Raw genomic sequence first — 17011 nt, forward strand, 5'->3', positions numbered from 1 at the left:
GACATCGGCATCTTTAACTACACTTGCAACATCAGTGTATCAATGGTAATGGCCCTCGCTGGTATATAATTACATTTTGAGGGATGATTTAATGCCAGAGTCGTTAGACTGGTAGATCTCTGAATTATTGTAATGATATCATGAAATGCCAACGTGCAAAGACATTAGGTCATGTAACAATAGCGCTAAGAGAATTCCAGGAAATGTTTCAGGTGCTCCCGTCCGGTTCATATTTGTCTGGCAAAATATTGACAAGTCATGAACTGAAATGGGGTGAAAAAACACTGATTTAGCAAAAGAAAATCCTGGTCAGATGCATGATGTTAAATGTCACAGTCACATTGCATTTTATATTTAACAAAAAGGGCAATATCTAGTGTGATTATACTTTACATTGCAGCTGGGACGTATAGTCTAATGTTGCCACAACACATTAGGGGCAATTTCATCTGGAATTTAGTTAAAGGAGAAACAAACCCCTTATTAAAAAAAACCCTACCTCCCTACCCTACATAGACCATAATCCGCTGTGTCAAAAAAATGTTGGCGTGCATCAGAATAGTCGCGCATAAAAATGGTTGCATATCAAAATTATTTGGACGCCCTTTGACTTTAATGCATTTGGACAAAAAATTGTTGTGAGCGTCAAAATTGATGCACGTCAAAATAATTTTGATGCCTATTGACTTCAATGCATTTCAAGAATTTTTCAGGGCAAATTCGCCCATAACTACCTATCTGTTCTTGAAGTGAGAGGAGAACTCATAGTATCCAAGGGAAACCTACACAAACACGATAGAACAGTGATCCCCAACAATTGGCTTGTGCAGTTTCGGACTGGCCGGGCCAGACTCCCTCTCTCCATTTTGAAATCCTCAAAAAAGTCGGCACTGAGCAGCGCCGCCTGCGCATGCGCGATGCGCTGTTCGCATCTTTGTGCACGTGCACAGAGTGCACCTGCATGTGTGCGCACCGGCCACGCTTCACAGTAGGGGCCGGGCGGGGGGCTCCGGGACATCGGCCCAGGTGGGCCCCGGGCCCCCCAGTCCGACCCTGGGCTTGTGATCAACATGTTACTCACCAACCCCTTGGATTTTATTCCCAGTGGCCTCAAAGCAGGTGCTTATTTTTGAATTTCAGATTTGGAGTAAACTTTGGTTGCATAAAAACTAGGTGTACTGCCAGAGTCTCCTGTTGGCTGCAAGTCCACATAGGGGCTACCAATAGCCAATCAGAACCCCTATTTGGCACCACCAGGAGCTTTTTTTATGCTTGTGTTGCTCCCCAACTCTTTTTGCATTTGAATGTGGCTCATGGATAAAACATTTTGGGGACCCCTGTGATAAACCATATCGAGAAGTGCCCTAATCAACATTAAAGGGGTGGTCCATCTTTAAATTAACTTTTAGTATGTTGTAGAATGGCCAATTTCAAGAAATGTTTCAATTGGTCTACGTTTTTTTTCTTTTTTTTTATAGTTTTTGATTTCAGAGGGGGAAAAAATCCTTCCTGACTCCAAAATGGCAATCGGACTAGTCCTTGGATCAACTTGTACTATGAGCTATCTTCCATATCCCTGTATTCCCTCACTTGCTAAACACCATCCAACCCCTTCTTAAATCTATCTAATGTATCAGCCTGTACAACTGATTCAGGGAGAGAATTCCACATCTTCACAGCTCTCATTGTAAAAAACCCCTTCTGAATATTTAGGTGGAACCTCTTTTCTTCTAATCGGAATGGGTGACCTTGTGTCAGCTGGAAAGACCTACTGGTAAATAAAGCATTAGAGAGATTATTATATGATCCCCTTATATATTTATACATAGCAGTGTCGGACTGGGCCGACCCAGCCATGTTTACCGATCGGGTCCCCCTTGGAAAAAAGTCTCTGCTGCGCTACCAGATGTTCCCGCAGGTGCACGCCGCACCAGCATTCACGCAGGAGCGCGCAGATGGAGACAGAGGCCAGAGAGGGAGGCGCTCAGAGGTAAGCCATGAAGGGGCAGCTGTAACTGCCTGGAGGGGCCTTCATGTGGCAGTCCCGGTGGGCCCCCATTACTCCAGTCCGACCCTGATACATAGTTATCATATCACCCCTTAAATGCCTCTTCTCCAGAGGGAAAAACCCCAACTTGGCCAGTCTTTCCTCATAGCTAAGATTTTCAATACCTTTTACCAGCTTAGTTGCCCTTCTCTGTACCCTCTCTAATACAATAATGTCCTGTTTGAGTGATGGAGACCAAAACTGTACGGCATATTCTAGATGGGGCCTTACAAGTGCTCTATACAGTGGAAGAATGACCCCCTCCTCCCGTGACTCTATGCCCCTTTTAATACAGCTCAAGACCTTATTTGCCCTTGATGCTGCTGACTGGCATTGCTTGTTACAGCCAAGTTTATCATCTACAAGGACTCCAAGGTCCTTTTCCATAATGGATTTGCCTAGTGCAGTCCCATTAAGGGTATAAGTGGATATTTTTACATCCCAGGTGCATGACTTTACATTTATCAACATTGAATCTCATTTGCCACTTAGCTGCCCAGATTGCCACTAAAAATGAAGACCCACAATTTAATAAAACAAACATTCTTTAGTCCCCACTCTTAGGCCAGTTTTAAACATTATTAATTGGCTAAACTATAGTAAAAATGTTCCATCCAATAGACTAAATACCCCAAAAAAAGCACAGTATCATTTTCAGCATCTCTGAGAAAAGAGCGTATCCCACAAATAAACAGTTGCAATAGTAGAACACATTTTGACAGAACAAAATACACAGAGAGGGTGAAACACATTTAAACAATTAAAAAGAAAAATGGCATATGACCCATAGTTCCAGATGTTCAAAATATTCTCTAATAATAACGCGGAAATCAGAATAAAGTGCTATTAGCTGGATGCCCCCAGGAGTCAATGATCTGTGGATGATCTGCTCTGGATACGTAGTACAGGTACTGGGATCTGTTATCCAGAAACCCATTATCCAGAAAGCTCTGAATTACAGAAAGGCCATCTTCCGTAGACTCAATTTTAAGAAAATGATTATAAAAGTAATTAATAATTTTGCATTATAATTTTTTTCTCTGTAATAATAAAACAGCATTCTGGATATCAGGTCCCATACCTGTATTATATAATGACGTCCAAGGTATTGATCTTGTACTTGATCCTAACTAAAATATAATTAATCCTTATTGAAGGCAAAACAATCCTATTTGGGCTTATTTCATGTTTAAATGATTTTTTTTTAATAGACCTAAAGTATGATGATCAAAATTACAGAAAACCCAAGGTCCCTAGAGTTCTGGATAACATGTCCTATACCTATATATAGTAGTGTGATATGTATTGAGAATATATATATATATACTACATTCATATTATAATACAGGTATGGGACCTGATATTCAGAATGCTTAGGGCCTGAGGTTTTCTGGATAACAGATCTTTTCATAATTTGGATCTTCATGCCTTAAAGGGCACTTTTAGTATGTTATAGAATGGCCAATTCTAAGCAACTTGTCAGTAGGTTTTCATCATTTATTTTTTGGCTTCTTCTTCTGGCGCTTTCCAGCTTTCAATGACCCCTTCCAAAAACAAATGCTCTGTAAGACTACAGACTTTTCGTTATTGCTGCTTATTATAACCCCTCCATCTATTCAGTCCCTTTCCTATTCATATTACAGTCTCTTATTCAAATTAATGCATGTTGTTAGGGTAATGTGCAAACTGGAGAGCTGCTGAAAAAAAAGCAAAATAACTAAAAAAACACAAATAATAAAAAATGAAAACCAATTGCAAATTGTCTCAGAATATCACTCTCTAACTAACAATTAACTCAAAGGTGAACAACCCCTTTAAGTCTAGTAGAAAATCATGTAAAAATGAAATAAACCCAATAGGCTGGTTTTGCTTCCAATAAGGATTAATTATATCTTAGTTTTGATCAAGTACAAGCTACTGTTTTATTATTAAAGAAAAAAAGGAAATCATTTTTATAAAGTTGGATTATTATATTAATTATATAAAATGGAGTCTATGGGAGACAGCCTTTCTGTAATTCAGAGCTTTCTGGATAACGGGCTTCCTGATAACGGATCCCATACCTGTATAATAACTTAATTATGCTAAACTTAAAATAAAAATAGTATCTAGTGATGGGCGAATTTGTCCTGTTTCAAATCGTCACGGGCAAAACATTTGTGAAACGCAGATTTTAATGCCAGCAACAATTCAAAGTTGATGCCGGCACCCATTAAAGTAAATGGGTGTCCACTGATCTGCGTCTGATATTGTCGCTGGCGTCGATTCTGTCGCGGAAATTCGCTGCAAATTCCTACCTGGCGAATAAATCCGCCCATCACTAAAATAAATAATGGTAAAATAATAAAATAAAAACATGAGAATAGGATAATATCACCATATAATAAAAACATGCATTGGAATTTATTTCAAGTAGTGATTTCTGTTTTTGATCACCTTAATGACCTTCTTTACATTGTTTGATTTTTCAGTCACATCCACTTTTCCCCTCCGTGTATTAGTTTTTCCATGCCTGACAACATACTGAACACCAGTATCTTTCCATTCCATCCAGGCAATTATTCCCTTCCTATCGTTACTTATCATTTCTCTAGGGTTTCCTACTAGGCAAAGAATTTCACAAGGGTTTGGCCTTGTGTCCCCAGCATACCCATAGAAATGACATGAATCTGCTGAAATTTCTATGAATAATTATATTCATTGGGGATCACTGCTCTAAATAATCCCCTGTTTATCTGTAAGAACTTTTGACTCCTCATATCCCCACTTGTCCTCTCTTCTAGGTCAAGAAAACTCAAGAGAAGAGCTAAATACTTTGAATCTTGTGCTTTCTATCAAGGAGCTCCTACAATATGGAATTTTCTGCCATACACATCCCAAGAGGCATCTTTTTTAGTTTTTAAAAGAAAGCTCAAGACATATCTGTTCACAAAGGCCTTTTTAATACTAGAAAAGTATCTCATCAATCATTAATGTGTTAAGAGCTTTGAGTCCCAACAGGAGAAAAGTGCTATAACAATGTTATTATTATTATTATTATGCTATGCTGTTATGCAACATTGCAGATCAGTTTCAAAGATCTATATATGTTTTACCTAATATCCATTTTCCTCTACAATCCGTACAGTAGGGGTTAGCTCTAGCTTTGGTTTTAAACTATAGCGGCAACAGATTACAACAGTTTGGTTTTGTTCATTGCCAGAATCGTCTGAGCAAACATGAACCTTAATATAAAGTCCCATGAAATATAATACCGTGTGGATAACATTTTAGAAAAGCTAGCATTGAGGAGTGGTCATTCCATCTGATCGTGAGAAAAAGAATTGTGGGATGCGGAACAAAACACAACAATCAGGAAAAACATGTCCTTTTTATAAAATGGGCCTTGTAGGAACACTGTGACTGTGACAGTTGTATTGATGGGAGTGAAGCACTAAGCATTGTAATGTCCACCTGTTTCAATAGTAAAATAAAGGGGGTTATTTACTCTACTGCAAATGCATAAATCACAGAAATCACTTTTAAAAAATCACGAATTTTTCAGAATTTATTCAACTTAAAAATCCAGATCTGAAAATCCGGCATCTCAGACCTGTCGTGGTTGCATATAAGTCAATGGGAGAAGTCCAAATAATTTTTTGATGTGCTCTGGGTTTCGTGCAATTTCGTGCAATACCCCAAAGTTTTCAGGTGAAAAATCTGAAAAAATGCGTGAAAACCGGATGAAAAATTAGTGAAGATTGGATAAAATATCCAAAAAAATAGTGGAAATCTGATTTTTGCCCGCAAAGCAAGTTTTCGGGAAAATGTAATAAAAAATAAGCGGAAAAAGCGGAGTTTGTAGCAGAAAATACTGAGATAAATTCAGATTTTGATAAATAGCCCCCAAAATGTACAGTATAAACATTCCATTGGCCACTAGAAATTTGTGGTTGTTAAGTTGTAACTGATTTAAATAACTGTTTATGTGCAGTGCATCCCAGGAATGATGTAGGAATAACTTTAATGGCCTCCTTTATAAATTTGAGTAGGAACACTTCTGCCATTTTGTTTAAGCGTTCTGATATTGCATCTTATAAGCCCCAGTGTTATGTGTAACATTATACTGTATGTCCCTTTGCCTATGTAAAATCTCTATCTTCTGTAGGTTTAGGAATTGAATGAGATAACGTAAAATTGACATGAAGCCATTGAGAAATAAATGTTGGACCTTTTATTCTCTGGCCTTCTCTTATTACCACCGTGCTATGGAGGAAGTGGTGAGCTCTCTTACGTGTCTGCACCTATTCCTCTAGATTCTTGCGACAATCCCAGAACCCTCACTGGTCACTGCCAGCCAATCACAGGATAATCCTCCATAGATACTCCCATTCCTGTGTCCTGTCCATTGCCCAATCTTGGTTCTGATTCAGTCCTTGCTGAAGCCTTGTTCTTTTTGATGTATACCTTTACTTGTATTGACTATGGCTGGCAATTTTGAATTTGATCCTGTTTTGCCTGTCCTGACCTCTGCCTGAAATTGTAACAGTGATGACTTGCTGTCTGACCTGACAGTGTCCTTTCTGACAGCAATTCAGTTAGCGTTGGACTAGGCCGGCGGGACACCTGGAAAAAAACCGATGGGCCCTGGGCCAAATCCACTCCCTCCTGCCTGCCTGAATCTCCCTGACCTCTTCCCGCCCAGACCAATAGAAGAAAAACAGGAGCATGGTTGCAGCGGGAGAAGGGGGCCTTGGAGTTGGTGAAGGGAGGGGGGCTGGGCTTGGTGTGTGCAGACCCCTGTGATGTGGCAGCCCCAGTGGGCCCAAATACCCCCAGTCCGACACTGAATTCAGTAAACTTAAAAATGAATCCTAGCAGGATCTGCTGAAACTCCACCTTCTCTCTGTGGAGCCGCTTTCTATCTTGAGTTTTACATTAAAGAGCATGACAGCTGTCTATCCACCAGTTTATGGAAAGGCTTAACACTGTACTGTGTGTATATCTGTGCATGTCCTTAATAGATTATGATTTGGCTTGTATATATCATTTTTAAAAATTTATGCCCAATCATGTGTGCCCCATTATGCTCAGCTTGCAGTTTATTTGTGGAAGCAATGGGATAAAGTGACTTTTAAGGGCTGAGGCTGAGTTGAAATGAGAATTGCCCTCTGGGCATTCCCAAGTAAAGTGCTACAGCTCTGGGTCTTGTGCAGTTAGCCACACCATTCCTCATTCTATTTTATTAGTATCCCACAGACCAAAAAGAAACAAGATATATGAAATACAGAGCTACAATTGAGTGAGATTTCCTGCTCTGTGTCGATGAATATGCTTGTTCCCATGAATATTCACAGGGACCTGCATACTAATATACTAATTAAAATTAAACTATATTTTACCATGTTAGTGCTTTTCCCCTACACGTCAATCAGATCCTTAATTAATTCTAAAAGGGCTCAAATCTGATTCCTTAGTAAGGTCAAAGGGTGGTTACAAAATACATTTTCAGTGTTTTAAATCTATGTTAGTGTAATGAAAAGAGAATTATAACCCCCCCCCCAAAAAATATACATTTTACTATAAACTCAGGATTTTCTAAAACGTTAAGGATAGAAACTGTTTTAAACATCTGACTGAAGGTTCTACATATGAGGTAATGGAGATTATGTACAAAGTGCTATATATTGGTACTGCTCCTCCATGTTTCTCTGAACAAGTGGAGTATTTTATCCCAACAGGTTGTGTGGGTTAGTGCCAGATGGAGAACTGTTGGAAGGGAATTCATGGAAGGGTTCTCCATGTTTCTATTGACATGTTTCTATTGACAAGTGGAGTATTGTATACCAACAAGACATGGATTAGTACCAGATGGAGAACAGTTGGAAAGGGATTCATGGAAGGTGTCTCCATGTTTCTATTGAAAAGTGGAGTATTGTATCAAAAAAAAGACATGGATTAGTACAAGATGGAGAACAGTTGGAAAGGGATTCATAGAAGGTGTCACCATGTTTCTATTGACAAGTGGAGTATTGTATCCCAACAAGACATGGATTAGTACCATATGGAGAACAGTTGGAAGGGGATTCATGGAAGGTGTCTCCGTGTTTCTACTGATGAGTGGACTATTGTATCCCACTAGGCTGTGGGTTAGTGCCAAATGGAGAAAAGTTGGAAGGGAATTCATGGAAGGGGATTTATGAAAGGTATTCCTAGATGTTTTTTTTCTCCGTATCTGGATAACACCATGGTGCAACTGTTGTTATTATTAAACCCACTTTTTGCTCTTCTGTGTCTTTTGTGACGAATGGAGTATTGTATTCCACCAAGATGTGGGTTAGTGCCAGGTTTAGAACAGTTGGAAGGAGATTCATGGAAGTTATCTCCATGTTTCTATTGACAAGTGGAGTATTGTATCCCAACAAGACATGGGTTAGTGCCAGATGGAGAACAGTTGGAAGGGGATTCATGGAAGGAGTCTCCATGTTTCTATTGATGAGTGGACTATTGTATCCCGCCAGGCTGTGGGTTAGCGCCAAAGGAGAACAGTTGGAGGAGAATGCATGGAAGGGGATTTATGAAAGGTATTCCCAAATTTTTTTTCCCTCCGTATTTGGATAACACTACGGTAAAACTGTTGTTATCATGAAACTCACATTTTGCTCTTCTGTGTCACCAAGCCATATGACCTGTGTTATCACTCAATACTCTCCAGGGTGCATGACCATATGAGCAGTTTTGCATGTGGCATCATGGAGAGCTGCTGACCCTGAGACCTATAGACAACTATGGTGCAAGTAGGCTCCACTTAAAGATCTCTTCCACAGTCAGAAATGACCCCAATGACTATTGCACTCTTTAGGCCATGACACACGGCAGTTTCAAGTATTTTGTCATATAAGAATTTTGAAGTTCCCTAGGAGGGAACAAAACACTTAAAATCAAACCACTTCACTTTGAATGGGAATCACCTGCCCCTGGTGCAAAGTAACCGGCAATTATTGCTCTAAAAATTTCAGTCCTGCGTTTTCAAGGGATAAGCTCCTGTCAACGACAGCTTTGGGCATTTGCAGATGTTTTCCATTCACATACAGGTATGGGACCTGTTATCCAGAATGCTCTGGACCTAGGCTTTTTCTGATAATGGACCTTTCTGTAATTTGGATCATCGTACCTTAAGTCTACTAGGTTAATCGTGTAAACACTAATGGGGTTATTTATTAAAGGTCGAGTTGATTTTTACCCGAAAAATTCAAGTTTTCAAGGGTATTTTTCATTAGAATTTCCGGGTTAAAAAAAAACCTCCTAAATACTCCAGCGCAACCTGTTGAGGTCATGGCAGAGGTCCCTTGAACCATTTGAAGATGTTTGTAGCTTTCATGATGTTTCAGTTTTTTCGGTGGGTTTTGCTCAAAAACACGATTAATTCGAGTGATTCAAGTTTTTTTGTCCTGAAAACTCGATCAATTCGAGTTTTTCACCCTGAATTCACTTATTCCAGTTTTTCCCTTTTGAGTTTTTTTCATAAATCAGAAAACATTCGAGTTGTGAGTTTATTCAAGGTATAAAAAACCTCAGCAACCCGACCTCTGAGAAATACCCCCCTAAATAAACCCAATAGGATTGTTTTATCTCCAATTATATCGTAGTTTGGATCAAATACACGGTACAGTTTTATTATTACAGAGAAAAAGGAAATGATTTTTAAAAATGTTAATTATTTGGATAAACTGGAGTTTATGGGAGATGGCTTTTCTGTAATTCAGAGCTTTCTGGATAACGGGTTTATGGAAAACAGATGCCTTACCTGTAGTTGGGGGTGATTTTGTGTTTTTTGTCCCTCTCCTATATAATAGAACACTGCAAATGTGACAATAACATACAATTCTGTGCTTCAGTCCCTGCAGTAAACTTGAATCAGGCCTATGATCCCTCATGCAGAGATAGTATCTAATTTGCAGTAAGAACTATACCTTGCCTCCTAATAAATCCACAGGGAAATTGTATAAAAGCACTAATCTTACCATCCTAATATAAGACATTGTCATTACGACAGGAAAATGTTTATTAATAAAAGTAAGTTGGAGTCTTCTGTTGATCTATAAGTGCTCTATAAAATGAGCAAACATATTGATGGCCGAAAGACAGAGACAAAAAGCATAGCTTAGCCGTGCTCTTTATTCTCATTCAATTACACACATGAGATGCGTATCAAACATGTTGGATTCATTATAGAGGTATTTTAACAGGAAAAACGCCAACTTTTAGCGAATAACTTGACTTTAATTTTACCCCACGAGTTAATTTTGAAAAATAAATTAGGCCTCGCATTTCCCATCCTACTTCACCTACGTTTCCTTCTATCACATGGGTAATTGTCGACTGCATCTGGTTTTTAGTGATTAGCTCCAGCTCTCATTATTATAAGGCAGGAAAATGAATGTTGGGTTAAAGTAATAAAAGGAGCTGTAGAAATGCAGCTGGGTGTTTCATACTGTCGTTCATCCAGCATGAAATAGGATAATAATGAAGTTCTTTCATCTTACATTGATAATAAATACATATTTCTGAAACTTGTTGATTGTAAACTAAGATATAATTAATCCTTATTGGAAGCAAAACCAAAAAAACCAAAATAAATAATATTTACGTGATTCTCTAGTAGACTTAAGGAATAAAGATCCAAATTACAGAAAGATCCATTATCCAGAAAACCACAGGACCCAAGCATTCTGGATAACAGGTCCCATACCTCTCTCTCTCTCTCTCTCTCTCTCTATATATATATATATATATATATATATATATATATATATAAAAGAAAGTTTTAAAGACATCACTTGAAGTGAAATTTAGTAGTATTAAATACAGGTATGGGACCTATTATCCAGAATGCTCGGGACCGGATAACAGATAATTTGAATAACAAGTCTACTAGAAAATCATGTAAACATTAAATAAACCCAATAGGCTGGTTATATCTTAGTTGGGATCAATTACCAGGTACTGTTTTATTGTTACAGAGAAAAAGGAAATAATTTTTTAAAAAGTTGGATTATTTGGATAAAATGGAGATGGCCTTCCCATAAATCTGATTATTCTGGATTATTCAAATATAATAAAGTCTATGGGAGACTTTCAGTAATTTGGGGTTTTGTGGATAATTGGTATCCAGATAACAGATCCCATAACCGAAACCAAAAAAATACTCAAAAGTGAAAATGAATATTACTCATTATGGGGATATCCTATCAATATGGAGCTTTGAGTTGCCAGAGACTTCTGGGAAATGAAGTTTGCACAGCTGGGTGGCTGCATGTTGGATTTGAGATAATCTGCTGCTGTGTGCCTGTGTTTCTATATAAAGTCAGAAAAAACTATTTTTTTCAACACCGTTTTGAATGAAACCATATGCACCTTCATTGTATAAATCATATTTAATATCACGTGCCATTCTGTTATTTGTATTGAACTTTGATCCTAAACAAATGTTACAATTTCATGCTACCAGTTTACATGAAAATATGATTATTTTTTTCTAAAGTGCATTTGTTTTCTTTGCCCTTTTGTGGCACTTGGCTGCTAAACTCTGTGAGAGCTTTTGGAATGCTTTGTTGACAAAGTAAAAAACACTGCATGGATTTGCCCACAAAGCACTATTTACAGTTACTATAAAGCCTATAAAGATAGACACTCTGAGAAAGCATGCACAGTATTTATAGGAAAATAATTTCCTTTTCAGTAGTAGAGGATCCATAGCCTTCTCTTATAAGATTCACATTGTAAATTATGAGCGAGGGTATCGCTACTATTTGTGTTAAACATTTGTGACCGTAGCCTACTGCAAGTCATTTACCCTGGCCTCTCCTTCACCCTCTTTTTATGACCCAAGACCAAATACCTATAGCACCGAAGTGCCTAGGAGAAGAGATGGCATCACTGTACAGTGATTTTATAATAAAGTCGTTATGGTACAGTAATTGGTTCTCAAATGTTTTACAGAGAATAAGAATCTGCTGTGTTCGGAATGCAATGTATGGGTGAGTGGGTCATATATTTATATGTCCATGACGTTCATAAGTTCTCATCTCCTTGTCATTCCTGCTCTGTAAACAAAGTGTGGGAACTAAGTTGTAATGGTGCCAATTTGTTACACAATATAAAGCTAAAAGTATAAGGACACATCATCTATCTGTTGGTTTGGTTATTTAAGCCACAGCCATCATTGTTGGTGCCTGACCTTACTCATTGTAGCTAGGTAGAAGCAAACATGTTCCAAAACCTAGTATGAAGTCTCCTCTTAAAAGTAGAGGCTCTTATAGTATCAAGGGGAGGACCAACTCCATATAAATACCCTAGGTTTGGTAATGAGATGATGGACAGGCAGGTGTCCTTTTAGTAGAGCATGTGCATATGGCAGCATATGAGTAGCTGAGAGCTCAAAGCCAAAGGTGGTTGCTAAAGGCGGAAGACTGAGCTGAGACCGGGAGCCTAGCACTAGTTCTGGATTTAGGGAGCCGATCGTGACAGCAAAGTTCGTAAAATGAAACAGTTTTTTTCCCATTTCAAACCTGGCCTTCAACAAAGTAATTCCAGAATCCAGATTTGATGTTTCCATTTCAAATAAAGCTGCCTTGTTAGTTAAACTAAGGTTTGATCAGATGTAACAGCTTTTTGTGAGCTAACTTGGGCTCCCAACCTTTTTTTTTACCTGTGAGCCACACTCAAACATAAAAAGAGTTGGGGTGCAACACAAGCATAAAAAAGTCCTTGGGGATGCCAAACAAGGGCTATGATTGGCTATTTAGTAGCCCTTATGTGGACTGGCAGCCTACAGGAGACTCTGTTTGGCAGTACACTTGGTTTTTATGCAACCAAAACTTGCCTCCCAGCCAGGAATTCAAAAATAAGCACCTGCTTTGACACCACTGGGAGCCACATCCAAGTGGTTGGTGAGCAACATTTTGCTAATTAGCCATTGGTTGGAGATCACTGAGCTAGAAGATCAGAATCATGGTGGGTTGACATGTTAGTTTCAGTTACTCCTGAGTCCTACCCCACACCCAATATCCTGAAAGTGGACCATCAATATTGTTTGCCTTTATATTCATGAACTGGTTCAGAAGCTCAAAAATTCTGATACATGACACCAAGTGCCAATCTTCTAACCTTGCCTCGTGGCTATAGAAGATCAAATACAGTTCAGCCTTCAGTGCTAACTTTAATAACAATAAAATGCTGCAGAACTGCATCAGGGCCCATCACTTTATTGAAACCAAAGCTTCTTGGAACATTTCAAACAAACCACAATTTGTGCCCCAATATATGTTCCTCTTTATAGCCTCATTTACTTATTTTGAACTACAAACAGATGAAAAATGTTTATTGTCATATGTTTGCTATTTTTTTCCTCCTTCAAGCAGGGCAGTTCTGTTCATTATGGCTTTTGGGGTTCAGTCCAAACTCTGTTTCAAATTAGTTAACAATATTACATTTGTGCTGCTATACTTATTTATAAAGTACAATAGAAATGTTTCACCCGTTCCGTGCTACTTAAAAAAAATGACAACTAAAAAACACAAATTTATGAAGACTAGAATGAGTGTTTGCCAAGACAGAAAACTCAAACATTAATAATATTATTAAAGTTCCTTATATGGATTTGTTTATTTTTTGTCAGTTTTAAAAAAAATAACTCCAGCGTCTGAGCATTTCCAATTTATTTCAGTACTTAATTAATCCAATGGTTTTGCTTTCTTCATTCAAACAACAAATAATTCATTTTGCAAACTCTATAAAAGTACAAGTATTCATACTTTGAGTATGCAATTTAAATGGAATATGTTTAAATGTTGTAACTCCTCAACCCTAAGTTAAGAAAAAATGGAACCTATAATCTTAATACAAATAAATGTGTTTGAGATATGGTTAGTCATAGGCGTACGGCTATGGGACAACTGGTTGACTTAAACAGGGAACATTTATAGATAGATAAACTTTCAGTCTACACCAGTGATCCCAAAACAGTGCCTTGTGAGCAACATGTTGCTCACCGACCCCTTTGATGTTGCTCCCAGTGGCCTCAAAGAAGGAATTTATTTTAGATTTTCTGGTTTGGAGGCAAGTTTTGGTTGCCACCAAACACACCCTCTTGTGGGTTGACAGTCCACATAGGGACTAGCAATTGGCAATCACAGCCCTTATTTTGCACCAACCAGGAACATTTTTCATGCTTGTATTGCTCTCCAACACTTTTGACATCTAAATGTTGCTCATGGGTAAAAAAGGTTGGGGACCCCAGGTCTACACCCTCAAAAAGATTCAAAATCCTATGATGTTGTAGCCATCCCATCCCTATCCTTGTCAGACTGCTATACTGTCTCCAGCAGCTTTCTACCCACCTGTAGCAGATGTAGTCTCATGGTGGTTGCTGCCCTTTGTTTTGCAATGTTAATCTTGGGAATTAGTGATGAGCGAATCTGTCCCATTTTGCTTCCCTGAAAAATTTGCGAAACTTCGAAAAAGTTCGCACACTGGCAAAATTTTGCGAAACGCATTGCAGTCAATGGGCGTTTTTAATCTTTACACACATTAAAGTCAATGGGCGTCTTTTCTTATGGCAAATTTTTTGGTCTTAATGTATTAAAGTCAATGGGCATTTTTTATTCTGGCACCTTTTTTTCTCCAAATCCATTAAAGTCAATTAGCGTTTTTTGCTGTGAATTTTTCCACTGCGAATTTGCACTGCAGTTACACGAAAAATTTGCATATGTCGAAATTTGGAATTTTTCTGGCAACCCATGGCTGGCGAATAAATTCGCTCATCACTATTGGGAATAGCATCTATAATAGAGATAATAGAGATGTCTCATAGATGAGGGTACTCAACTTTCCTTACTGTAGGCCTGCTCAAGGCTCTATACTTGGCCGTCTGCTGGTCTCTTATTCTTTGGAAATACTATGTATTCTGACTCCAATTGCTGTAATAATGGCTTAACCCCCATGAGACCTCCATGCTGGGCCTGTATGGAGCTGTAACAACCACTGAGGACAATCTTTGCCAGATAGCTGAACTCACCAGACACTTGTAGTCCACAAAGCTGCTTTATTTGAGGTGGATGGACAACGTAGCAGTGGATGAATAAGTGCTGCAAGTCAAAAAGAATATTTCCTTCCTAACCTCTGAGTTGTAGCTCCTCACTCATGGAAGGCAGGAACACAAGAGGATGATGGGAGGAACTGACGTCACACATAAGGAAGGAATAGGAGGAGGGTTTACAAACAAGGAACTACAGAGCCTGCTGAATAGCTTTGGTGGCAGCATAACAATGGGTATGCATATAAACATGAGCAATTAAACATATATATTCTAACCCTGATAACTTTAACTGCTGGGGCAGCACACTATGGACTAATTAAACTTCATGTTTAGACAGACTACGCTAACTTATTAAGATACATGTGTACTGCATGCTGTGTCTTTACTGCTGATTGGACTCCATGACAAGTGATGGGTGAATTTGTCCCGTTTCACCGAAAAGTTTGCCGAAAATTTACCACGAAATTTACGAAAGTCAATGGACATCAAAATTATTTTGACGCGCGTCAATTTTTATGCCCGAGACATTTATATATTTTTGTCCAAATGCATTTAAGTTAATGGGCGCCCAAATAATTTTGACACGCGAAAATTTTTATGCGTGTGACGTGCGCCAAAATTTTTCTGATTTTTCACCGGTGAATGTTCACCACAGTTTTGCAAATTTATTCGCTGGCGGCGAAACTCGGAAATTCACCTTGAATTGAACCCATCATTTGGAACCGCCCCAGAGAAAAGGATCTGTACTGAAGTAATGTCTGTTGTCAGAGCAACAATACGTACTACATTTTTGCATATATTTTAGTGCAGTGCTATGCCTGTATCAATTGGGATGCCAGGGAATATATAATGGGAGTAACAGTATCCTTGGTATGCTGAGCTATAATTAATGAAAGAACATTTTAGTAACTTGCTTAGATACAGTTGATTTTGCTCCTCCAACTAGAGGGCATTTGAATCAGTAATATTATAGAATAACTATTAATATATGAAATTTTCTAAATTCTTCATTCCCATTGGCCAGCACTACATGAACGATACCAGTCTGAAAAAGTAATTCAGCTCATTGTAATGAACAATGAACCTTTATGCCTTTTGTGGTTTTGTGTGTGTGAAAGTTACATGGCAATTACCTAATATAGCAATAAGGTATAAAGATCTGAGATGAAAATGATTGGTACCGCCTTAGTTTGCTTTTGGTTTCCTTTGATGCAAACAAAATAAAAACCTACATGCTCTGCACAGATAGTAGAGGCCACAGAGTAGCAAAACATATTGGTAGTGTAAATACTTTTTTGCATAGACAAGTGCAGCTTTTCCTACCTTGAGCAGGGAATTTCCAGATGGTCAGATGACCATAGCGTTTTGCCAAAAAACAGCCTTCGTGTCTTGCATAATGACTGGAAATCTGTAGATTTCTGCACATCTTTATTAATAAGGATATATTTTGGCAATGGTAGACTGAAGACCCTCTTTACCTTAAATGGCCATGAAAATACTCAATGTGCCTTTAAAAATCAGTCAGCATTCGGCAACACTCATAATGATTTCTTCCTGATTACACCAGTGGTGAAAACGCCTCCACAAAAACATGAAACTTTTTAAAAAAGTGATACAGCACCAACTAAGCCTATTGTACGTACAAACTCATTTCAAACTTAACAATGTACTCTGGCAAACTTTGTACGTGCACTTTATGTATGCGCGGTGTAGGCCATGTTTATGAGGAAGGGAAGGTGCAACAAACAGTCATGTGTTGTTTTTGGTGACAGTGAACATTGGGTCTTGCATATTTGAGCTGGCCTCTGCCAAGCCCAACTTCAGCATTAGAATACTAACAATTCAGGTATCAACTGCCAAGCATGCATTGCAACAAAATATATAAA

The sequence above is a fragment of the Xenopus laevis genome, chromosome 5L (assembly GCF_017654675.1).
Source record: "Xenopus laevis strain J_2021 chromosome 5L, Xenopus_laevis_v10.1, whole genome shotgun sequence".
NCBI lineage: Eukaryota > Metazoa > Chordata > Amphibia > Anura > Pipidae > Xenopus > Xenopus laevis.